At 45.5% G+C, this 24,963-nt stretch overlaps 1 pseudogene; it reads right to left on the bottom strand.

The window, feature by feature from the left end:
- LOC121837310 overlaps nucleotides 1-24,157 on the bottom strand; it is a 65,504-nt pseudogene extending 41,347 nt beyond the window's left edge.
- Between the last annotated feature and the right edge of the window lie 806 nt (nucleotides 24,158-24,963).

Genomic DNA, 24,963 nt, shown 5'->3' with positions numbered 1-24,963 from the left:
CCATCCCTGCATATAAGAAAATGTTCACTTCGGTGCGCGCTATTTTAGATCAGATTCACTCTGAGTAGAAAGGTACTCACAGATTATAATGAACAATTTGGATATCTCCTTTCAGAATGATTATTCTCCTACATCAGTGCTGAGTGCAAACAATGTTGGTTAGAAAAACAGGCGTTGTGATTGCCACTCAGTGCTTTTATAAAAGAGACTGAACGGGCTTGTCCTTACACTTTCGTGACATTTTCAAATATTGCTGCTCTTAGCTCAGTTACGTCGTCATCATATATATTAAGAAACGTATTTGGTAAACTATATTTAAATATATATATATGACGACCATTTGTGCGTTCTACGATTCTATGTACTGTAATTACTTCCTGAGTTCGAGATCACAACTACGATTCAACCTTTAATACCCCAGTCAGACACGCTAATTTAGTGCACTTCAGAAGACTGCACTTCGCCTTTAGTGCCATTTGTGTAGTGTGCCGCACGGCTTCTTCCTGATGAACACACTCGGTTAACCCGAATTAGTTTGCTTCTTTTTTATCGTCTTTCTCTTGTTTTTTGATGATCGATCAAAATCATCCACTGGCGTAAATATTGTCAATTAACGTAATGTTGTCTCGTTACGTCTCTTTATTAAAAATAATAAATATCGCTGAGACGTTTATGCTTTTACTTTAACATTTTACGTGTCTAATAGTACTTTACCTATCTCTATTGTCATCAATTCTGAATGAAACTAATTTATCCCGTGTGGCACCGAAACACTTGAACTGACATTCGATGAGCTGAAGTGTCCTTTGTTGAAGTGCACTAAATTAGTCTGTCTGACTGGGGTATTTTACTGTGACGCAAAGTTGTACCAATCACAGATATATTAGTCGATCTACCACACTTCCTTACAACCTCTTGATTCAGGTAAAAATGAGGTAAACAAATTAATAATAATTAATAATTAAGTAAAAATGAGGTAAACTAATGGATAAAATAAGGTAAACAAATACAACCTTTCGATTCAGGTAAAAATGAGGTCTTTGAGGTAAACAAATGGATGTTGAGCAGTAGAAACACGACGTTTCCTATGTTAATCTAATTTCTTTTTTTTTACTGTTTCGTCAAAGTTAAATTACATAATTTTTTATTCTTGGTACCTCAAAAAAAAAAAGTGGATCGTACTAACGAAAATTACTATACAGCCTAGTTACTAATTTCACGGCGGAATTAGAACATATAGAGAGTATTCACTGGCGGCCATATCCGTGTGCGCTGCTGCTGAGTGCGTGCTGACGGCGAGCTTCCGCAGTCCTTTTGGAGCGTGCATTTAGCACCATCAAGGTTGCCGGTCTTAGCAGGCTATTAATGTGAGCTCGTTCTGAGCATGCGCTCTAAACATCGCCCTCAAATATGGCGTCCAGTGAATACCTCCTATTGCTGAACCAACGTGGAAAATATAGTATCAATTTAGCGGATCAATCCGGTTCGAACCGGTTTGAACCGTTATTTTTGCTCGCCGGAACTGAGTCGGATCTGAATCAAAACCCGTGAGCCCGAACCGGAACCGAACCAATAAAATGTCGGTTCGACACTCGGGTGCTAAAGTAAGGGCTCAGTCAGCGCCGCTCTGTATATTAGAGCGATTAAATCATATGTTTGGCTCGGGGCTGAACGCGCGCTGATCCTAAACTTAGGTTACGCTCCTCTTCAAGATTCGGTACCCTTGAGATGAAAAGTCACCACGCTGTTTTATAAATTCTTGGAGCAAAACTATCACGCAGGTTTTGCTGACATGATGACTTTGTACGAAATGGAACGACATCAGCGAAAACAGCGCGTACATGCTTCCTAAGATATAAATATTATCTATATACGTACACGTTGTACTAAAATAACGTTAAGAAAGACACGCCACCTCCAGAAACCCGTTGTTTAGTTAAGCACAAAATCGCATTGTTTCAAAAAGGTAGTTTTATGCGCGTATTTGTTATTATTTGTCGAGCTTAGAGCATGTAAGGGAGCGAGTGCAGTTATATGGAGGAATGAACGCGTAAAAAGGGGGCTTCGAGTGTACGCGCAAGCAAATGCGCAACTCTCAGTGGCCGTAAAACGCTAGCGAGTCTATTTTTCGGAACAAAATCCTTCCGAGGGCATACTGTTGCGAGTCGTTCGTCGAGCTTGTATAAATACGGAACGGCGGACTGGCTTGTTTACAATCTTCCGTGAATGCCGATTCGAATCATAGATGTCATATACGTAGTCCTCGAAGAATTTATAGATGAGAGGCTTAGTCTTTTTGTGCGCATACGAAAATGTTGGAAGCTGGGCATGATTGAAGCTTGCCTGCAATTGCCTATACCTTACAACAACAAAAAGGTAGAGACGATTTTTATTTATTTACATAAACACGCAGGAGTAAGGCATCAACGAATGCTTGCAACAGGGAGATTGATTGGAGCACAGCAAGCAAAAATGAGAGTTCCCTGGAGATATTGGGTGCTAAGCTCTCTGGTAAAAATAACATAAAAATGCATCCGATCAAAATAGGGTTTAACAAAACATTTTCAATATCTAAGTAGAATGTTTTTTTTTTATAAAAATACTAGCCTCAGCCAGTGTTTTCAATAAGAAACCGGATACCGCACTTGCTGAATCACATATCTAAGCTAGAGGAAGTTGTCACAGAAAGTTACTATTTTACAACTTTTTTTCAGCTCCTGTGGCATGCTTTCCTATCGACGCTGAGGTTTTTGCGACACTAAACTCCAGTCAAACGTAGTAAAATTATAGTTGATTTCTGACGTTCTTTTAGCTACGGAGTGCTTCACCCGTCACTGTTGTTAGTGACGCAGCATGGATCTCTGCGCGTTGAGCGAGTCCGCGTCGTTCTGGCCCCTAAGGCATCGGACGGCTTGGCTAGCAGTCTTCCAACCCCAGCCCGCGGAAAGGACCCAGCCCGCTCATGCGTGTTTGCCGGCCCGTGGACGGTCGCGGTCGTTCCGACGCCCGGCAAGCGTCCCGCTGCTACCAACGAAAAAACAAAGCAGAACAAAAACGCTCATTTAAAAAAATAGGAAAACAAAATGGTGTTCCGGTTTGCATTTAAAGCGCGAACGAACATATCGGACAAAATGAGAAAAATACGCTACAAAACGCATCTTTTCTCGCCATATTAATTAATGTAGACTATCATCGCTGGCGGTACTCCGGTTTAATATCTTTGTAACTAAGTTAGTATTTTTTTTTCTTTGGTGTCTGTGAATATTGCGAAGTTTCCACGCGCTTTGTTTTAGACCCGGTGAGTTCTCTGGGTTACAATTATTTCGTAATGTCTTAGTTAACAACATATTGCTTTTCAAAATAAAGTATATATACATGCATCCACATTATACTTCTTATTAAATTTTTGCTCTAGTTTGAATTTTTCTACATGGTGTGCAAGTTGGTCTGCTCTTTGCGCATCTCGTGCGTTTGTTTACCCGCCAAACGGGTCCACATGCTTTTGTTTACTCCCGACGACCTCCACCAATGACGACACGAGCTTGGCTGCCTCGTCATCGCGCATTTCCCGCGTGTTCGCTGGGTTGCCCTTTCATTGGCCTGGTCCCTCCCTGGGCGTTCCCATGCGTCAAAGATGCATTTCGGCGCACTCGCTTTCCGTATATGAAGGTTTCTTTAACCCTATATATTTAACATAATTTCTTCATTTGTATTGTTCGTTTGTTTTTTGTCTATTTTCCGGCCCTTCAGATTCTGACAAGTCCTCGATGCAGCTCCTTAGCCAAAACGTTTGGAGAGCCCTGGTTTAGAGCGAAGAATGCGCAGGTACTGTCGTTTGAGGGAGGAAGAAAAAAATAGTTATATTTCTGCCAGAAGACATGAAACGACGGACTATGTAAGCTTGACAAACACGAAAGTAGACATTGGATATTGAGTAGTTCTTTGTTTTTGTTTTTCTGAAGGCCCTGTGGTCATTTGTTGTAGGCTGGAAAGGGGGGGGGGGGGGGGAGGGGTGGTTAAACTACACTGCGATAAGTGAGAAAAGAATAAGTCCTTATCGTCAATAGACACAATCTCTTTCGGAAGGTTGTTCTAGTCCTTCGCGGTTTGCAATTGAGTGGAACGAAATGCAGAAATCCTCCACCGGGGCGGCTGAAAATGTAACAGAAAAACGCGGCGAAAAAAGTGGCAGTACGAACAAGAAACCTCTATGAATACCAAGATGGCACCAAGGCTCAAGGTTGTTTGACATCTAGCCAACCCGCTGAACGCCCGGTGAGAAGCTGGTGGTAGCATTGTTAATATCGATTTTAGAGTGGATCGCGGTTTGCCCTTCGTTTGGGAGTGCTGATATTTAGCCCCCATAAATCGATATCAGTCATTTTCTTTAGTTCAACTTTTGACCGGAGTTAACATTTAAGGCGCTTGGCGTACAACTTGTGTCCGCTTAAAAAAAAAAAAAAAAAACATCGAACCGAGAAAATGCATCCTAAATGTATTCGTCACAGAATTAGGCTTCCTCTTAAAAATATTTTTGCGCTATATTTCTGTTACGCGACTCATTTCGATTTGGAACCGATTCCCAAACATATCTATTTTGAGACGTAGACCCTCAGTGCATGCTTCAGAATCCCTAAATTGAGTCTCGTAACGCAAATTCGGTCGCACAAATGAACAAACCTACATGGGCGCAGAGAGCGTTGTTGGTCGGATCCTGAGTTCGAGCCCCACCCCTGCCCTTTTCAATCTGGATGAGCATCGTACCGGCGTGCGGTCATGTATCACTACTGCGTGGTGCACGTTAAAGACCCCAGGCTAGCGGTTGTACTGCACTGGCTAAATTGCTCATCTACAACTGGGAGACTCGTCGCCCGTTGAGGCAGGCCAAGTTCTAGGCTGTATAAACATACACACAACACAATTATTTCAGCGTTGTTGGTTTCGTGTGCGTATAGCCATTTGCTCGCGACGCTTCTTTTGGGGTCTGGAGTGCGTGCAATAACGTCCCCCGGCTAGAGCTCTAGTCATTGAGGGTGCTACTGCGGCATTTCGTTTCTACTTACCTTGAAATCAAACTAAAGGTGGCGCTGCTGTCGCGTTATTGTCATTAGCAATGTGTGGATAGGAAGATGGCTGCCCCATAGGCTATCTGTGGTCGCCGCCAAGAACTTGGAGAACATCGCGTTTATTTCCTCGTACGGTATCGTCGTGAAAGAAATTTTAACGGAAAATGTTCCGATACTGTTTACTGCCTCAGTACAATACCTGTTGCACCAAGGGTGAGGTACCTTTTCTCCGATATCCAGCGGCCGGTGCGTTGAAAGAAAGAGTGGCTTTCGAGTTTAGATCTGCGAAGGAGCCTTCGATTCACACTATGGTTTGCTCTAAACATTTCACCGTTGAAGACTTCAAACCAACGATGCATGACAACCGAGGTAGGTGGAAAAAGAAAACTGTTTACATAAGTGTCACGAGTGGGCCGAAATATAGTACGTGTAAAGCGTGCGCGCTGTTACTCGTTCGCTGCTGGGCTGTGGGATCTTCCTTAGTGTGGGTTCTCCCGCTGCGGTGATTTTGGAGATGATGTGAATGCCACGAACTTATTACTGCGTCAGAATCTGACTTTTGAAACGTTGTAGAAGTGTCACTCCTTCGAGCCCACCTACACTATGACACAGTAAAGGAAGCATCGACTGCAGCGGAAGTGACTCGCTCAGTGTCTGGGTGTGCGTCGAACGCACGTGATCAATTTTCGTGAAATTCGGTCGGAAGTACGTGGTAAACAGGGTGATGGCAGCTTGACAATCTACCGAAGGAGCAAGATGGATTATCGAGCTTGTTTACACCATGAATTTTGCTTACCCTCCGCGTGACGAAGGTTTCGTGCCACTTCGCTTGTAAAAACGAATTTTCAACGGCAAATTATGCTGCATGAAACTGGCATGATTCCATCTCGGCTTTTAAAACATTCACATTCAGTCGTTGACCTGGGGGAAGAGATCACTTTTGGTTTACCAGTCTGTATTAAATTATTAAAAAAAGCAAGCGTCACAGCACCGCATGCAAGAAACATAAGAGATAACGCATCACTTTAAGTGATTGTTTGACCAATCATTGCATTCATATGCAATGAGTGGTTGCGAGAGATAAGTTAGATTAAGTTATGTCAAGGTAATGCCTCTGTGAAAATTTACCACATCAGTGGTGTCAGAATTGCTTAGGAGACGAGGAAGGCAATTCCACAGTTCTAGTGCCATTGCAAAGAAATTTCGAGAGGGTGCGACTGGTTCCCCTTCCTTTATGTTCCAACGCCGCTTGACCACATATGTCTACGGTCTACCTCACCTCTAAGAACGTTTCCGGCGGTTGGAGTTACAAACAATCCTAAGCAGCACAAGAATATTAGGTGAGTATCTACACAATATCCTTGGCAAATACTCCGAATTTACGGTTCTTCCCATCCACACGATGTCTAGACAATATCGTTTCAAAGGTGGGGCAATACCAGCACATAATCACAGGAGTACTGCCAGCGTCGGTTGAGTACCCGCCGGACATCGCGTATTTTATAGAGTACTAGCAGCGTCGGTTGAGCATCCGCCGGACATCACGTGTCAATCGATTACCGTCAGTGTCGTCTAAGTACCCGCCATATATCCCCGTGTATCCACAGAGTACTTAGAGAGTCGGCTGAGTATCCGCCGGGCATTGCGTATGTCAGTCGAGTAATGGCAGGGTCGCCTGGCCACCCACCAGATATCACACGTATGTCTACAGAGTACTAGCATTGTCGGCGCTAGATACCGCCCAATGTATGTGCTACAAAATATTTTTATTTGCTCACGCCACCATAACGCTTCGGGCCCTTTTGGCACCTTTATTATACACACGTGTAGATGCATTATGCATACCCCAAGCATCAGCTGAACATACACATTGAGCGCATACACATAGTACACGGCACGTACAAACATTAACCCAACAGCACACTAACCCGATCACTAATTCTGAGCTCAGTGTTTCCGCCTTTTATATTGGTAGTTTTGAAGGTACGGATTTTCTCGGTGACCACCTAAGCAATAAATAATATTCTCAGTATGGTGATTCCTTTTCGGTAATGTGATACCTCTGAGAGTATTTTGAACGGCGCAGGGATGAATCTCTTTGTAAAAAGTAAACGCTCATGCCGTATTTATTTGAAAGCCAATAAATCAAGCCGCTCTACCGGTAATGGTTACTCTCTAACCCGAGTGAGGCAGGTCGTGAAAAGACAACGATCTTTGAGATATTCATGGTTAAAATGGTTGCCTTCACTCGATTCAAGACGGCAAGTTGATTAGAATCCATAGGAAAGTGATGCAGTTATTTCTGTCGCTCAGTCACTATGATGTAATTTTGACGTCGGCGCATCCACCAGAGGCACGTCGTCGAGATAGCTATGAGGAGGCCCGATAAAACTGCGTCACGCTTCTACGCACCGTAATCAGGCGCGTCTTTCTGCGTGCGGTTTTGAATCAAGGAGGGCAAACTTTTGAACGAAAAATATCTCAAAGTTTTTTATCTCTTTTCCGCTAACTGTCTAAATTGAGTCAGGCTTTAATATTTGGTTCCCTTAGACTGCAGTTGCGACATGGCCAATGGGGCCATTAATTCAGAAGTTATTCAGCATTTTTTTATTAATCAGTACACTTTCCAGCATGACATCTTCGCCAATTTGAGACCCTACATTAGACTGCAACTTGAAAATGCCTGGGACTATACTCGCACAAATCACCGCACCGCGTTGGACAAAGACGTGATCCAGCAGTCCGTTCACATTGTAGTTGGAACATCCAGACGCTGCGCACTGGGCGAGCATCGATCGCATCGCCGCCTCCGACGCTCCGACTCGAGCAATATAACTAATTTATTTTCAGCCAGTTGTGAAAGGGAAGCACCAGAAAAGACGAGGGAATGTGTCGTGCGGTCTCATGAAAGTGGCGGATTAGGAACTGTACGGACCGTATGCGTTCTTCATTCTGTAGGCTGTGGCAGCTGAAGAAAAGCGTGGCCAGCCTTGTTATGTTCTTGCTTCGTGACTGGATCTTAGGCATTCGTATTGGCTGCATAGCGATAACTAGATGTTCGAAACTCGCCACGCCCTACTTTTTTTTTTTTTTTTTTTTTAGTTGTACGTTATTCTAAACTAAACATGCAAGTTCCATGGCCAGCTCATTTAAGCTTGTGCATGGCGAAGCTGTTGTGCTCCCGCTAGAGGCAACGTTACCCACCACTTAGGAACAACAACAACGATAAAAAAGAAATATAAGTCGCCAATTTGAGTACCGACTTAACAAAGCGCGACGTCCTGCTCGTGTACTTCGTACACTCTAAGAAATGCCGGCGCGTCTACTTATCCGCAAAACACTCTAAGAGCCAATTTCTGCGACCTACGAAATCAGCTCAGCGAATGATGAAGCGGAACATCTGTTTAGACCTCAAAATGAAATCTGCGCTGTGGCACTATGCAAGGCAAACGTGACGCTTTGCATTGCGTCATGCCGGAGCGCAGAGTTCATTTTTAGGTCTAAACGGATGTTCTGTTGCTGAACTGATTTCGTAGATCGCAGAGATTTGCTTTTCGAGTGTTTTGAGGGGACGTAGGTGCGCAGGCATTTCTTAGAGCGTAGTATCTAAAACACAGCAGCGGATGCTAGCCAACCATCACCAGGACACTCGAATATCTCGAATAGACACTATTCGGGATACTCGAGGCGATTTTATCCTTGTGCGTCGACCCCTTAGAAGGAAGAGGAAGGCAGCGAAACTACTTCCGGAATACAAGGGACCTTGTGAAGGGTTCGGACAGACTGGCCCTCGGGCCGGAGACCTCCGTGCACCTCGAAGAACGATCCAGATTTGTCCACCCCACCGCAGTGATCCAAGTCTGTATGTTTCCGCGCAGGGGACCTCGTGGATTAGACTGCTGAGGACGCAGAGTAAGACAGCAGGAGGGGAAGGGGGGGGGGGGGGGGAGTGTGTGACAGAGGGAAACTGAAACACCACGGGTAGCCGAATAACATTAAAAAAATAATAAGAAAAAAATGTGAAATAGAAACCGGGAGTATTAAATAACCAGATAAAACGGTGCGTGACAACATTTATCCGGTGAGAGGTTTATCTGCTTTAGAGATTTGGCGCAGTGATGCGAAATAAGTCGGAGAAGGTATACGCTCTCAGCAGCAACGTCACCTTGATGGCAGCTGATTTAGCATCAATGCAAGCCTTCTAACGCTTATTTTTTACGCTATTGTTACCAACGAAAAGATTCTGTACGGTGCCGAAGATAACATATACCTAGTTTCCGCTGGGTGTTTTTGTGCTGACTTAGCGACAAGAGAAACGAAAGTAAATTTTTGTCATGAATATTTATGCACCGAGAGGTTAATCTGCCTTGGTAATTCGGCGCAGCAGTGCGGAATGAGTGGTGTAGAATGAACGCACTCAGTACGAATACAACCAAAAGTGTTTTACGCTGACTTAGCGACAGAAGAAAAAAAGAAGAAAAAGGGGGTTCTGAATAAAGTTGGAAAATTTAGTTATCCTGATTATATGTTGTGGAAGGAAAATTTAGTTAGTGCCACCTATACTGCTGCCCTGTGGTTTTTAACGTGGATCACGCCTTTTGTGATAAAACGACTGCATGCCGGCATAACGCATGTCCATATCGAAACCGCCCAAATGCGAGGAGGGGGGGGGGGGGGGGGCGTTAACTCAGAAGCAAACCCTGGGTCCCGCAGGGCGCGATCCTTCGCGCCACGCTCTTTGAGCTTCTAATGCCGAAAAGATAGACCTCTCGCAAAATCGAAGCGATGCTAGCGGGTTAGCGGTAAGCGATGCCTACCAATACGGATCGAATGCTGGGGCACGCTCTTGAAGGCCCTCGATGTGCCACAATTTGTGCGCATTTAAACACGGGACTAAAATAGATATAGAAAAAGAACTATACTGTGCCGTTCATTTTGTTCCCACTTCTCCTCAATGGGCTTTCCGTGAGCCGGGAGGGTCATGCTGCACTCTGGAGTGGTGGCCAGGCCTCCAGAAAGGTACGGGACGTGTCCAGCTGTTCTTTTACTCCGCACTAAGGAGGCACATCCTTACGGAGGCTGGAGATCCTTGTTTCAACGACGGCTCTCCCGAAGATAAATAGGCTGACTTTATTTCATGCAGTGCTTAGATGTACTACTCCGTCAACTGGGCAATCGAAACCGAAACCATGCTGCATATTCCCAAACTCGAAGCGCCTCATCGCGAAGTAATGCCATGTTATACAATGTGGGAATCGGTGGAAAGCAAAATCCATACGGGCTCCCCTCCTGGCCCGCAGCTTCTCAGAATGCAGCGCGCGCGGTGACGCATTTATGGAAGTAGTTTTGTTATCTTCGTGGCGAGATAGGCCCCATAATACTACGCGCGCAGTGCGCGTGTGGGAATTGTTGAAAGTAGTCTATGCCATACACGCGGTTCACGGGTAGGTCCCACGTCGGTGCAGTTGCAGAGGAAAAAGGTAAAGTGATAGAGATGGGAAGGATGACTAAGGTCAAGGCCTTATCATTTTGGCAGGGCTAGGATTTGATTCAAAAGTGTGAATGAAGACGGATTGGTCAGAATAGTTTGGCTGCCGACGCGGAAGCACACCTATCGAAGCATCTGAATGTAAAAGAGATCGGGAGGATGCGGCGCATTGACAGTGTTGAATAGAAGTGGCGTCAAAGTTTAACCGGCGTGAGTTCGATTCAAATTTACCGCGGAGGTTTCGCCCAACGCTTTGTTTTACCTTTATTCGGAGCGCAACCGATGCTACATCCGATGGATGCCAAAACCGTTACGCCATAGCGTTCGTCCTCTTTTTGTGCGTCAGCTAAAGAAATCGAGCGTCGATGAAAAAACAATCGTCGGCTAAATAAATCGAGCGCACTGGACGGGGCTCGACCGTGCGAGCATACACACGCGTGCCTAGTTTTGTACGTATGCCATTCACTGGCCGCTTTCTAACTCGCAGCGAAAGGAAATATAGACAAAATAAAGCGTGCTGATTACGTCACTAGACTAAACGGAAAGCAATAAAAATTGCGAAAACAGGGCTGCAGGCATCTTTACAAGGTATATAGAGTCACCAAATTAGCCGGGATGTCCACGCTCCCCGATTGCCTCGTGGTCCCCGCCGTTTCGTTGCGTAAACAGCAGCGCAATCTGACTTCCCGAGCCTTAGATACGGGTTCGGGAAGCTTAGGAGCGATATCGTTTTTGCTCGGTCGCAAACTGCTGCTCTAATAATTCTGAAGGAAGGCAAAGCGTTTTTCTGCGAAGGCAAAGCGTTTTCTGCGATTCTATACGTGGATGAAGCTTTAACGAAACCGGCAACGACGGTGCTAAGCGAGAATTTCTTTTTGTTTACAAGCAACGAGTTTACGAGCAACATGTTGCACACACCGTATCAAGTTTTCGTGCTCGCATAAAATGACGAATACGCGAGGTAGCGCGAATCATGCATTAGAGAAGAATCACGATCCTTGTTGTTTGTTCCACCAACTCGTGTGCTTGACGTTCGCATGCAGATGATCGTCGTCTCCGTGGTTTCAAAGGAGGGAACACACTTTCAAAAGGGTGTTCGCCTCGCGCTGCCGTAGCACCTTCTTTTACACCATTAAAAAATGGAACGTTTGCTGTTACAGCCCCCATTTTTAATGAATGAAGAGGGTGTGTTACTCAAAATAACGGTGTTGAAGGAATGTTGCCGAGTGTGTTAAGTCTCTGGAACCGCGTTTTTACGCTAATTAGGGCGTGAAACGTCTTACCACCGAATTCAGAAACCTCTCTCAAACTACACTCAAACTGAAGGGCCCCTCCACTTTCTCGAGGAAGCGGAGGGGCCCTTCAGTTTGAGTGTAGTTTGAGTGAGGTTTCTGAATTTGGCGGTTAGTGTATGTAGCATGTTTAGTGGGCCTAGAGTGAAGGTAAATGGGAATAAAAAAGGCAAGATGGAGTTGGTCGCAAGAAAGCTTGGAAAGAAGAGACATTTTTATAGCCCAGAGTTGGAACTAATTATGGAACTCCGAAATTATTCTATCATATGCCGGATATCATCAACAAACATATTTGCATTTATCAACTGGGCCTTAAAAAAAAAAAAAAAGAAGGTATGTCGAGGATTACCTATTCAGCTGTAATCTTCGCACCGTTAGCCTTACATTTAACACTGTATAAATCTCTGGTTCGCTCCATATTAGAGTATGCTTCTTCTATCTGGGGCCCCAGTCAGTCTAATCTAATCAATGCTCTCGAAGCGCTCCAAGACCGTTCTTTCCGTTTTGTTCTAAATCTCTTTAAAAAAAAGCTCGTGCGTTGACTTTTTCGCACAACACTCGGAGAGCCAATCACCGCAACTTACGGAGGCAGCTCAGCGGATGGCGATGCCAAAACAAATTGTTTAAACAAAAAAAAAAGAAAACAAAAAGCACTCTGAACTGTGACATCAAAGGAACGCTGACACCCTCAAAATGTTTTTTCTTTTTTTTTTTTGCTAGGCGATTTAATATGGTGTCGGAATACTACCCAATTAATATTTTGCTACAGAGGCACGGATTTTTTGTAACAAAGCCAAAAAACGCAACTGCTCGAAACCGAAACTCCCGCACCGCACGGAGAAGTGGAGAGGAGAAAGTGGAGTGGCAGAACTCACGTAACTACACCCGACCGTGCGATTTTTTTTCTTCCGGGCGCAGCAGACGAAATGAGTGGCGGGATTTATTTGCCGTGCGATTCGTTTTCAGTTATATTTGTTCAGCTTGCTGTTCTGTACTTCAAGATGAGTTGTTTTGTGCATTTAAGTGTTGGCAATTAGTAGTGAGCGCCCGTGGTGAATTCCCGTGATCGGCTCCGAAAAGAATACTCCCAAGATGTTGCGTGAAGAGCTGCCTTTTCAAGCAACATGGCATATGAAAGTGGCATTGTGCTGCAGAGATGTCAAAAATGGAATCGCGTGCAATTTGGTTCAGCGACGTATCGTCCACAACAATTGTTTGTTTCAGTGACAATTCTAAAAAAAAAAGAAATGTAAAGATCGCAAAATGTTTGAAAAAAAAAAAAAAGCTGCCTCCATACTAGGGATCGAACCCGTGCCCACTGCGTGTGAAGCGGACGCCTTTCCATCGAGCTACTGTTTTTTTTGTTTTATTATTTATTGCCTGCTTGGCACAACGAACGAATACATGCATCACACAGAACACAAATGTTAAAAAACGCGCGCACTTCCCAGTTTGGCGCAAATGGTTTAAAATTCCTTCAAAACGACCAGTGTATCCGTCACAGCCAGCCATTCAGCGTGCTAACTTTGGGCTGTGTACACTTCCCTGATGTGGGTCACACTCTTAATAAAATAGCGTGTCGCACGGCCATTCTTGTTCGCCACATACTGTGCAGGCTCAATACCATGAACATGTCATAGGGCACGCCCCCTTCACTGACAATGGGGAGGAAACGAATGGCATACTCTGTTATTGGCAGATCCTTTTTCAGAGTTCGTTGTAAAATGTCCCATTGGAATACTGCATCCCAGTAGTCCAGGAATATGTGGTTTATAGTTTCTGGTTTTTGACATAACAGACAGTTAACTGACCCGAGAACAAATATTCCTTTTTCCTCAAGCCAGAGTTTAACGGGGAGTGTGCCACTATTCAGTCGAAAAAATATTTTTTTTTTACAGATGACCTAAAGAACATTTCTTTCATTCTATTGAGAACATCTTTGCCAGGGTCAGCGCAATAAGAAGATCGATACAGAAACTCTGGCAACACCACGTCTACCAAGTCTCTGTACAAACGCTTTCGTGATACATCACTCAGGTACTCTAATGAAAAACGCACCTTCAGGAAATGGAAGGCTCGGACAACTTCGCGCAAAAAACCACGCACCGCAGGACAGTCAACCTTACTAGACGAGACAACAAAATCGGTCAGTGCGTGACAGAAGCGAACTTCCAATACAGTCCGGAAAAATCAATCCCTCAGATCACTCAAGAAAATAAATCGGGACACAACCTGCCGAAGAAACAGATGGGCTAATCCCAACCCGCCACTTTGCACAGAGCGAAACAGGTTGGTACGACTAGTGCGTTTCCATCCTGATCCCCAAACGAAAACTGCACAGACTCTGCGCAATTTCTGAACGCTGGCCCTCGCCATCCAGAGCGCTTGAAGCACATACCAGACTTTAGCCACAACAAAAAGGCTACAAACTGTTGCAAGAGCAAACATTGACAAATCATGACACCCCCCCGCCCCGCCATTAGAGTGTTTTCACTCGGACCTCTTCGATTTCGTCTTTCCAATACTCCGTGGTGTCACGATAATGCTCGAGTGGCACCCCGAGGTACATCGCCGGTGGACGGGTTCATTGAATATTTTCGAAAACACGAGGTGCACTTTCCCAGCTGCAATGCCGAAATACCACGCATTTACCCCAATGGACGACACTACCTGACTACTTACAAAATGAAATAGCCACCTTCACGACCGCTCTGACGTTTTCTGTATCCTGACATAAAACAGCTATATAATACGCGTAGGAAAGAACCTTAACTTCACTCGACATCAACCGATAGCCCCTTATTCGTTAATTATACAAAAGCTTTAAACAAAACCGTACGAGGTAAATAGCAAACAACAGGGGTGTTAACCGGCACCCCTGTCTGACCGATGACTGAACTTGAAAACTTTTACTAACTTCCCTATTAATAATAATGCTCGAAAAACCGTCCGTGTAAGACATCTTAACCCCCTCTAGAATTTCCGAGCCAACATTGACGTGTTCTAAAATACGGAAAAGAACATCATGCACAACGCGATCGAAAGCCTTTTCCAGGTCGAGTTGCAACATGGCTACTCGCCCTTCAAACGCGTCGCAACACTCTAAAATACTTCTCACAACATGGATATTGGTGAAAATCGTTCGTCCTTCAATACCGCATGTTTGACGAGGCCCAACAATTGATGTTATAACTTCTTGCAACCTTCTCGCTAAAACCTTCATGAAGACTTTATAATCTACGTTGGTCAGACTTATAGGGTGGTAGGACTTTACCGATAAAAGCTTCACGGGATCGGCACTTTAGGTATAAAATGATATCAGCTTTGCGGAAAGACGGTGGCATTTCCTATTTGTCATACACCTCCATTACAACTTGGTGCAAAGTCACAGCTACATCGCCTTTGAATGCTTTGTAAAAATCAGCGTTTAAACCGTCGGGCCCAGGCGACTTTCCAGGACTTAGTTCATCGATTGCCCGTTCAATTTGCTCGCAGGCTAATTGGCGCCTCGAGACTCGTTTTAACTTTGGCATCTAACTTTGGCATGATTGGTAGAAACCCGCGATCGAATCTCTCTTCTACACGCTTACTCTGCCCCACAAGACCTTGATAATGTGCCACGAATGCGCGTTCAATTAGTTCTTTTTCGCGGGTTATCGAGGTGCCGTACTGTGTTTTTTTTTTATGTTATTTTGTGACGCGTATCTCTTTCTTTTCATCGCTAAGCGAGCGCTTGGTCGGCGTTTCACCCAGCCACAGACGCTCGGTGCGGGCTCTTATCGCAGCTCCTTTGTATTTTTCTACATCAATAAGTTCCAGTTTGCTTTTAACTTTTTTAATTTATTTTGTAAACTTTCCGGGTTGCGCGCTCTCCATGCTTAACACAGAATCTAGCTGACACTGCAACCCTTTCTCTTTCTCTTTTCCTCCCGGCGTAAAATACATGATCTTTCGATCCCTCTTATTTTAACTTCATTCTAGAACTGCTCCCACAGTTCAGCAAAGCTACGCGACTCAGACGCCATTATTTTTCCAATGCGTTCTTTCACATCATTCGTAAAAGTTTAATCATGCAGAAGCTTATCATTAAATTTCCAAAGATCCCAGTTAAAGCGTGATTTTATTTCTTTTCCCCTCATTGAAAACAAGACTACACTATGGTCACTAAAAGATACGTTCTTAAAGGAGCGATGCAGAAGCGATGCGATGTAGAAACCAACTGGCGGCAACGCCTCTTTATTGAGTCATGGCGCATACAGACCACACCAGGAAACATTAATCGATCCTCCGGCACCTTGCCCTCATCATACGTCAGTGGACTACGACACTTAGAGAAGACACCAAAGAAACAGGCCCCTACCATAGAGAAAAACGAAGATGCTGATCCTCGTTTGTAAATAACCAACTTCGAAGAAAACGAAGCTACCGCGCCCGGTTTGAAAAGAAACCACCGTAAAAAAACGAAGATACTGCCCTACATTCACCGCAGAAGAAAAAAAAAGCTGCTTCTCCTTTAAATAGCCGCCCTGACGAAGATGCCGAGCCGGCACCGAAACGTTGGGACCCTACGATCTTTTAGGGATTGGTTGGCGTTTGCCCTTTATTCATTTAGAACAACTACACGCTGTATAAATATCCCCACAACCCAATTTAAAACTCATGTATGCGAGAATGTCAGGCTGATATAGGGAGATGCGGTTTGGCGGTTGCCACGGGCTTTCGCAATAAATCTTACCAAGAAGGAATCAATTGTTGATTGACGTGTCATTATTTTGTCAATGAAAAATTCTTCTGCAGGAATGCACGCTAAGTAGACTCAATCTTCCACGACATTAGTGGAAGCGGACGTCTAGTAAACCGCTTCGCTATTTACGGTATTTACCTCGCCATTATAATGACGACTGAAAAGTGACGTCACGAAATATTGTGTTTCACGGGATCCGGAAGATTTTGTAAATGTTGTTACATTATATTTCCCAAAAAACAAACGGCCGTTGCAATATTTTCGGAAGTACCGACACACATTATGTTGTAAGTACAGCTATGAGGAATATAATGAAAAGCATCAGAATAAATAGGAAGACGTTTATTTGCAATGAAGATGTTATAATTCAGCGGGGTTTAGCGACGGCAAGTGATGAGCTTTCGGCAATTTATAAGTTCATATGATTGCTAACTATGGACATGCGGACAATGAAGGCCTGTTTTGTCGGGAGGTGGAGTTGCGGTGATGACCTGATATCGAACGACTCGGGGCAGACGAACAAGCAATTTTTTTCTCAGCGAATGGTAAGCGTCAAGTGTCAATCAAGCACTGCACGTCGCTACCAACGTTGTCTACGTTTCGAGCACCTGCCGCTTTCCACAAAAGTGTTGCCACCTGGGCTAACTTTGCAGAAAGACTCGAAGTCTTCCTCGAGTCCAGCGTTATCATGAACAGTAACTGAAAACGATCCACTATTCAGTCGGTGGATGGCGAAACGTTTCCGCATCTGCGGAGTCATGATCGATGCGAACTGTAAGTGATTGGAAGTCTACACGATGCATGCCACGACATCCAAACGCGTCATTGACGCTCTACGCTCTCTTTTCGCTACTCTTGGCCTACCGAAAATACTTTTCTCTGATAACGCGCCCGAATCTTCTTTCAAATAAAATATGCAAGTTTTCTGAGAAAAATAAAAATGGCTTCAGGTACCACATTAGTGCACCATACCATCCGGCAACTAGCAGGCAAGCAGAACAAATGGTGTGTGAAACGAAGAAGGCCCTCTTGGAGCTTACGGAAGAAGCAGTTCAGTGAAGAATCGCCAGGATCTTGTTCCGGCAGCACGCGACCGCCTCATCTTCCACGAGAAAAACACGCGCCGAAGCATTGTTCGGCGAACGAAGAGCCACACCCCTCGATCTCATGACACTATGGCTTCCGAACGAAGATCGAGAGGTTCCCAGATCGAAAGTAATGGCAGTTAATTCGATCGGACAACTCCCCAACGTGAGGAATTTCAGCGGAAGTCGTGCCTTTCATATAAAACTTCACTAGAAAAGGCTTTATGTTGTTTGACCAGAAGGTGCCGTCCCTCTGAATACGTTGCATATCAATGTCATTGAGTGTAAATATAACGAAACCACAAAACTCTCTTTGTGTGTTGTGTAACTGGCCTTGTGTTTGGCAGCAGAAGCTATGGTGGTGATTTGGACCTTTCACACCAGGCTCTTTTTTGTTTCCCCCCATACTATTTTGCGGTTTCGGAAGGCTATAAGAATCTTTTGGAACGGCAACACTACCTCAACGAGGCCATTTGTTCCAAGCAGTCCATCAAGGGATGCTGCTAGAAATCTGTCCTTCATATTAATGAATAAGCCGCGCTTTCACACAGTGCAGTTTTCATGTTCTACGTACAGTTGTAAAGCAGCATCCTCATCGATTCTACCATATTCTGTTGCGGGTGAAGAAAAGTCTTTGGGTGTACGACACTTGAAACAAGTCTGGCACTGTACGTTGTGGTTCGACACCCACTAATGTCGTTGTCCTTATAAAGCCTCATAATTTAATCGTCACCTCGCCACCTCATATTGCTTTTCATAAACAGTAACTACAATAGGCTACCGCCATATTAAAATCCATCAATTAAAAAATTGATTCATTCAGTCCCTCATTATGTTTATTATTTATATAATGTTATGACGTTACATTACCTCAAGACGATCGACGTCCATCGTCGATCTTCAAATATACCTGTATATAAGGTCTGTTCGATTCGACCAGAAAGTTCTGAACCAGTTCTGTCCGAGTTCAGAGGAGTGCAGGAGTCGTGCAGCGGCGGTGCAGAACCAGTGCAGCCGCCGCGCTAGGACTGGCGCTGTGATCGCCTTTCCAAGCGGAAACGCAGGGTGTCGTCTGCATCTGTTGGCTCTTGTTTCTCCACGCTACGTTGTATGGTACATTTAATTAGTTGCGGTTTGATGAAACCATTCGTGTTGCTTTTAAAGTATTATAACCGAATCTTTTCTGTGAATATTTTTTTTCGAGTGTACTAAAAACGTTTTCTGCGCGAAATGTGTTTCTGTCTGCATTTTTAACGGCCGTTCGGTTCCTGTCGTTTCCCTAAGCGTTCGTGTCCTTCACATTCATTTAGCAATAGTAGAGTCACTCCAAGTCTTTCGAGTTTCGTATTTCGACGATAGGTTCGCGGCATCAGGATGATTTTCCGTCGGGAGTCAGTGGTGGCGGTCACCTCGAAGACGAAGGCCTGACGATAGCGTTTTGGCCAAAATAGTTATCGACCGTAACTTTGGCGTCAAGCTGAAGCGTTTATTCTGATTCTCAAGAAAGACCTGCGTGGAACTATCAAGCCAATTCCGATTCCCGGCGTTTTTCTCATGCCCGTTAGTGGGCGTCCACAGATACCAGCGGACAAAGCATGCAGTATTAGGCTCAACTACGGGGCATGCGAGGGCCAATGTACTAAATCCCAGACATCTGCAATGTATCGGGGTCGTCAATATGCATTCAAGAGCAACTGAAGTCTGGGACGATCAAGAGTGCAATACCTATCCCGTGTCTGTAAGGAAGAATATCAACACTTTGGATCCCTACATAGCATCAAAAAGAAACAATTTACGTGAGCCAACATTTCAACACTTACCACCGGGAGCCAAACCTACACGAGCAGGTGCCTAAGACGCTTTCAGAATATCATAATCAATCAAATCCCTACCCTCCGTTATAATCTCAATTCCGCGTCCACTGCAGGTACGTTATTATCATAAATGAGAGGAAACGCAACCTTTGTATCGGCGTTATTCTTACACATCGCAGACATTTGAGCAAGACCTGCGAAAAAATGGCACCGCGAGCAGAGACGGACGAGGAGTGTCGTCTGCTATCGCCGTCTGCTCTTGTCGTCTGCTTCTGCACGGCCGCTGAACTGACTCCGAAGCCGGTGCAAGAGTTTGAGGAACTGGGTCTGAACTCGTTCAGAACTGGGATGAATCGAACGCGCCAGTGCAGCGGCCGTACAACTTCCGGTTGAATCGAATGCACCAGTTCCTGCACTGCTGAACTAGTTCAGCCAGTTCAGGCGAATCGAACAGACCTATAAATTAGACACACAATCACAAAGAACGCAGCGTGTTCCCTCTTTTCTTTCGATATTTTTGAAAGCAGCGCAAGCTGGCGCATTCTCTCTTATGAGACGGTTAGAACGGTCACTCATAAAACCCGCGTTTCTCCTACCCGGCCGCTTCCTCCTCTCATAAGCTATAATATTGGTGTATTATTCATATTTACTTTCAGTTTCCGTCAGGGGAAAGGAGGTTGGCGGGAACTAGAGCCACTAAATGAGCTCCGCTTAGACTATCGGCACTCCGTTCCCCTACATTGTTGTGGGCGCCGCCATTTTGGTGCTTGTGCAGAGCAGACGCAACTTCCGATCCTCATGATTCAAAAGTGCTACTTCCTCAGCATTAGATTCGGTGTTAGGAGGTTCATGTAATATTGCTTTGCTTTGTCGCGAACTGTTTAAACATTTGTGGAGGACGAAAAAGGGTTTCCCGTGATTTCAGATAAAGCTTCAGATAACTGTCAACCATGATTTTAAGTCACAAAATGGTCAAGCGTTGCTACTCTGAAGCGTAGCTAATTTAGTGGCATTAGCGGGAAGTATGAGGAAGAGGCCGGCATCAAAAGGTAGTGGCTTGTGGAACCCACGGGGCTTACGTCATGGCCCCTTCAGGTATTGCAAGCTCCTTGAACAAGGGCATGAATAGTGTAATTAAAAAAGCTACGCTTCAGAGTAACGGCACTATTGTGGCTTAAAATCGTGGTTGCCAGTTATCTGAAGCTTCACCTAAAATCACAGGAAACGCTTTTCTGTCCTCCACAAATGTTTAAACAGTCCGCGACAGAGCAAAGCTATTATGCATCAGCTTCCTGACACCGGATCTAATGCTGAGGAAGTGGCACTTTTGAACCATGACGATCAATTGTTGCGTTTGCTCTGCACAAGACCCAAAATGGCGGCACCCAAAACAATGCTGGGGAACGGAGTGCCGATACTCTAAGCGCAGCTCATTTAGTGGCTCTAGGCACGAAGTGAATTCGGGTGTATTCTTTTCCTTTTCGTCTTTATTGTTTACCGATTTTAATTATATCGAATAATAAACACATTATATCACACTACGCTTGTGTAATTATTTATCTTAGATTTATTAACCTGACCCAGTACTTCAGCCATTCATTTGTGGATAGTAAGTCTTCCAACATATGTTATAAATGTGAAGGTAAAAAGGCACGGACATTGATGATGATACAGATGCCAACGCCGCCCTCGAAAAATTCTTGAACATTAGATGTCAGCAGTTTTGCCTGCCATCCGGCAGGTAGCACAACAAAACCCCCAAACAGTTTTTAATTGTTTTTAATATTAACTAAGCTCTACACCTATCAAGAAACCATAGAAAAATCATTGTGAAAATCGAGTACATCGCAATGTATATCTATTTCATGCCATAAATGTTATTAGATATCAATAAATCTGTTTGATGTCCATAAAAGATACGCGTCAAAAACAGGTAAGTTTGAGGGACTCCTGGGGCGTTATAATTTTGAAAATGAAAAAAAGCCATCGTCCACTTCTTGGGCAACCATTGAAGTTCTAAATGTTATAAAATATTTTATCGTTGTTTAATTATTTCCTCAGCGGCATTTGAAGCACCGTGACTCGAAGCAGAAAAAAGTGCTACGTTTGACATAGAATATCTAAACAAAAAAAAAACTACACAACATTAATTTTTTTTCTGCATATTACACTTGATCAGCACTACATCTGAAGCTAATTTCCTTGCCCTAGCGCACGTCATTAAAACATATTTGTGCTGAAAAATTACAATTTTAGGGCAATATTTGGTGAGATGAACAAAACAAAGTAGTGCAAATACCAAAAAAGTATATCGCTACAATCTGCTCCGACATCATCTTAACAAAACTACTCTATTGGAACCGTGTTATCTTTGGTAGATTCTTCATGAAACATGAACTAGCGGAGCAAGTAAGGGTCCGCGCCATCATATTCGCAACGCTACAAATGCGCATGAGCAGTATAAACCAATACATACATAATATAAAATGAAAGAGGATTACCTTTCCTTTCGAACGACATCAATCCCACAAAACAGTATTCAAAAGAAGATGAGTAATGACCTGCCAAAAAGTACCGAGACTGCCACATTCAGTGTGACCGTGCTTCATAGTTTTCACACAGTGAAACAAGACACGTAGAGACGTACGCCCTATCTAAGCGAGCGTGGCTCTCACATTGAAAGTGCGTAAACTGGGGAGAATTAATATGGGACAAAACACAGCCAATATCCTCTAAATTACTCTGTTGCACTACCAGGTTCAAAAATAGAGCACTCTGACCCCGAACAGGCGGCCTGCGCACTCCGTCTTCTGCTGCGCACACACAGTTAAAGTCGCCCAACAAAATGACAAGTCTTTCGCATTTTATGTAATATTTGACGCGTTCAAAAAAACTTTCCGATCATACTCACGATTTGGCGCGTAAACACATATTGCCCGCCACTGTGATCCGGAAAAGGAAAAGTCACGAACAATTAAACGGCCTGTTTCGCATACTGTTACTGTCTCTTCAACAACACCCAACGGATTGCGCAGAAACAGAACACAACCTCCTGACTTTCAAACAGAGTGACACACGCAGACAATGTATCCAGCTCTGAAAGGCTGCACCATGCGGTCCGTTTGCTCCACACTTTCAACCTTCGTTTCTTGGACGGCGACTGTTTCCAGATCGTGCTCTAGAAAAAGGCGGCTGAGCTGGTACCGCCGTCGCCTTGCTCCCCGGCCCCGCACTTTCAACGTCGCGACGCGGAGAGCTATGGTAAGATTCACTGCCATTTAAGAGTTAGAGCGAACGGATCGCATGGTGTTTACCCCGGGTCGCTGAGAACGGCGATAGATTCACAATCTTGTTGCGTCGCGCGGTGTGCCCACCATTGGGAATGCCGAACCCTTCATTACGGGCCTCGACGTGGAGACGCGAAGCCGCCGTCCTGAGTCCCGTCGGTCTCCAGTTCGATAAGCGGCGCCTAGCCGAGCGCTGGCCCTCGCTGCTATGGGGGCGATGTCACCGACGGACGTCTCTCCGGCGGAATGTTGGGCTTCGGCTTGAGGCTTGCCCGGCGCACTGGAGCCCTTTTGGTGGGCGGCTCATCGGGGAGAGCCTCACCGGAGATGGGTCTTTCGTCGACGCCTTCTACACGCGCTCGCTTGGCGACAGCGCCGCTGGAGCCTGCCACCTCGATACTCATGGCTTTCGGGTTTTTGTAGGACGTCGTCTCAGGGACCGAACTTGCGGTCTTGGTGCCTTCCGCCGAAGGGTTGTCGCTTACTGCTCGCTCTACAGGTTGCAGGCGCTGCTCCCTGCCACTCTCAGAGTTTTTCTTATCCCCAGCGGTGCGGTCAGGGGGCGTTGCCCCTGGAAGTGGCCCACCAGCTTCGTCGCAGGCAGCTTCCTTGGACTCGGCCACGTCCATGAGATGTTCAGCCTCGTCCTCGTTTCCTAAGGGCCCCGTGACGGACGCGTAGGTCCTAACTCACTGGCTCTCGTCATGACCGAAGCGTCGAAAGAGCACACATCGAGGTACACGACACTACCGCCGTATGTGCCCCTTCCCCCGGCACCGAAGGCAGAGCGGTGCCCTGCCTGGGACAACCACCAGGGCGAGGTCGTCAGCGACACGCAGTTGATGTAGGAGAGCGTCCACCGTGACTCGAGCCTTGAGCCTGAGTGACACCGAGCTCGTTGTTGAGCACACGCCCGCGGCCCGCCACAGGTCTCTGACGACTTCCGTAACCTTGCTGCAGGGTGCCAGGGCCACTCGCACTTCGCCGTCGGGAACGTGTGCAGCAGCCCGTGTAACTTCAGGCGTGTGTCCTGGTTGCTCGGGTCGACCACAATGCACCGGCACCCCTTGACGGCCAGTTCGCCGGCGGCGAGCAGCTTCTTTTTTCCTTCGGCACTCTTGAGGGTAACCGCCCGCACGTGATTGTATTGGTACGCTCCCAATGCGACCACCTCGGCGAACAGTGCCCCGCCGACAAGGGCCTCGCGATAATGCTCCGAACGGTTGGCCCTTGCACTTACGTCGGCATGCAAAAACACTGTATTCAAAACTGTAATACCTGTTGGAAGTGGCGGCAGAACGACTTGGTATTCCTGTGTAACAGCGTCCGAGCTCCTATTACCGCGGCCAACGGCCGCTGAAACCACTCCGGGGGAGCTCATGGAAGTGGAATTCACTGAGCTACTGAATGAACTATTTCGTGCGTAGTAATGCAGCAGGTCGACTGTATGTCGGAATGTTTGCTGCCGATTTCCCTCCCGTACATGCACTCCCGGCTTGAAGTCGGGCAGCACCACGCATTGGCCCCATTCGCACCTAGTAAAGAAACCGCACGCGAGCGTATTCAACTCGAAGTACGCACTCTGTGTTTGACGTTTCAGCGAGCGATGTCGTCAGCCACGGGAAGGGACGACGGCTCGGAGACGTCTTCGTGCAATCGGCTTGCTGGTCGAGCGTGTCGTACGGGATGAATATAAATTATTTTCATTTCATTTTCAAAATTTCTCCTTCGAAGGAAGACAGAATTCGCCGGTACCGTGATCAACAGTTCTGAAGTGGAGGTCCCACGCCCGTCGTCCGCTGCCACCCGCGAGTCCCACGGAACGCGAAACGACGCCATGTTGAGAGTTATGCAGTGAACGCACAGAATGCTTGCGGTTGTCTGTGCTACCTTTTTTTTTTCTTTTCAATCAACGTATTTGCAGCTTTTTGGAAGCCACAAAAAATGGGTTTCATATTTTTTATTATTTTTAGTGTTGACTGTGTGCTTTCAATAACCCAAGACTTTGATTGAATTTGGTGGTCGTGTCTAAACTTTAGAAAACAGCCCGTGACCACGGAAAAAAGAGTGAGCGCGACTCAAACCGGCCAGTTCTCGATCGGCGGTTTTCGAACGGGAAGAAACCGAATTTCGAGCCGCAAATTCTGTTCTAGGTAGTTGGGCTGTGCAATATGTCACGTAAAACTA

The sequence above is a fragment of the Ixodes scapularis genome, unplaced genomic scaffold (assembly GCF_016920785.2).
Source record: "Ixodes scapularis isolate PalLabHiFi unplaced genomic scaffold, ASM1692078v2 PGA_scaffold0__279_contigs__length_252992795, whole genome shotgun sequence".
Lineage (NCBI taxonomy): Eukaryota > Metazoa > Arthropoda > Arachnida > Ixodida > Ixodidae > Ixodes > Ixodes scapularis.
This window is presented reverse-complemented; position numbering and strand designations above follow the sequence as displayed.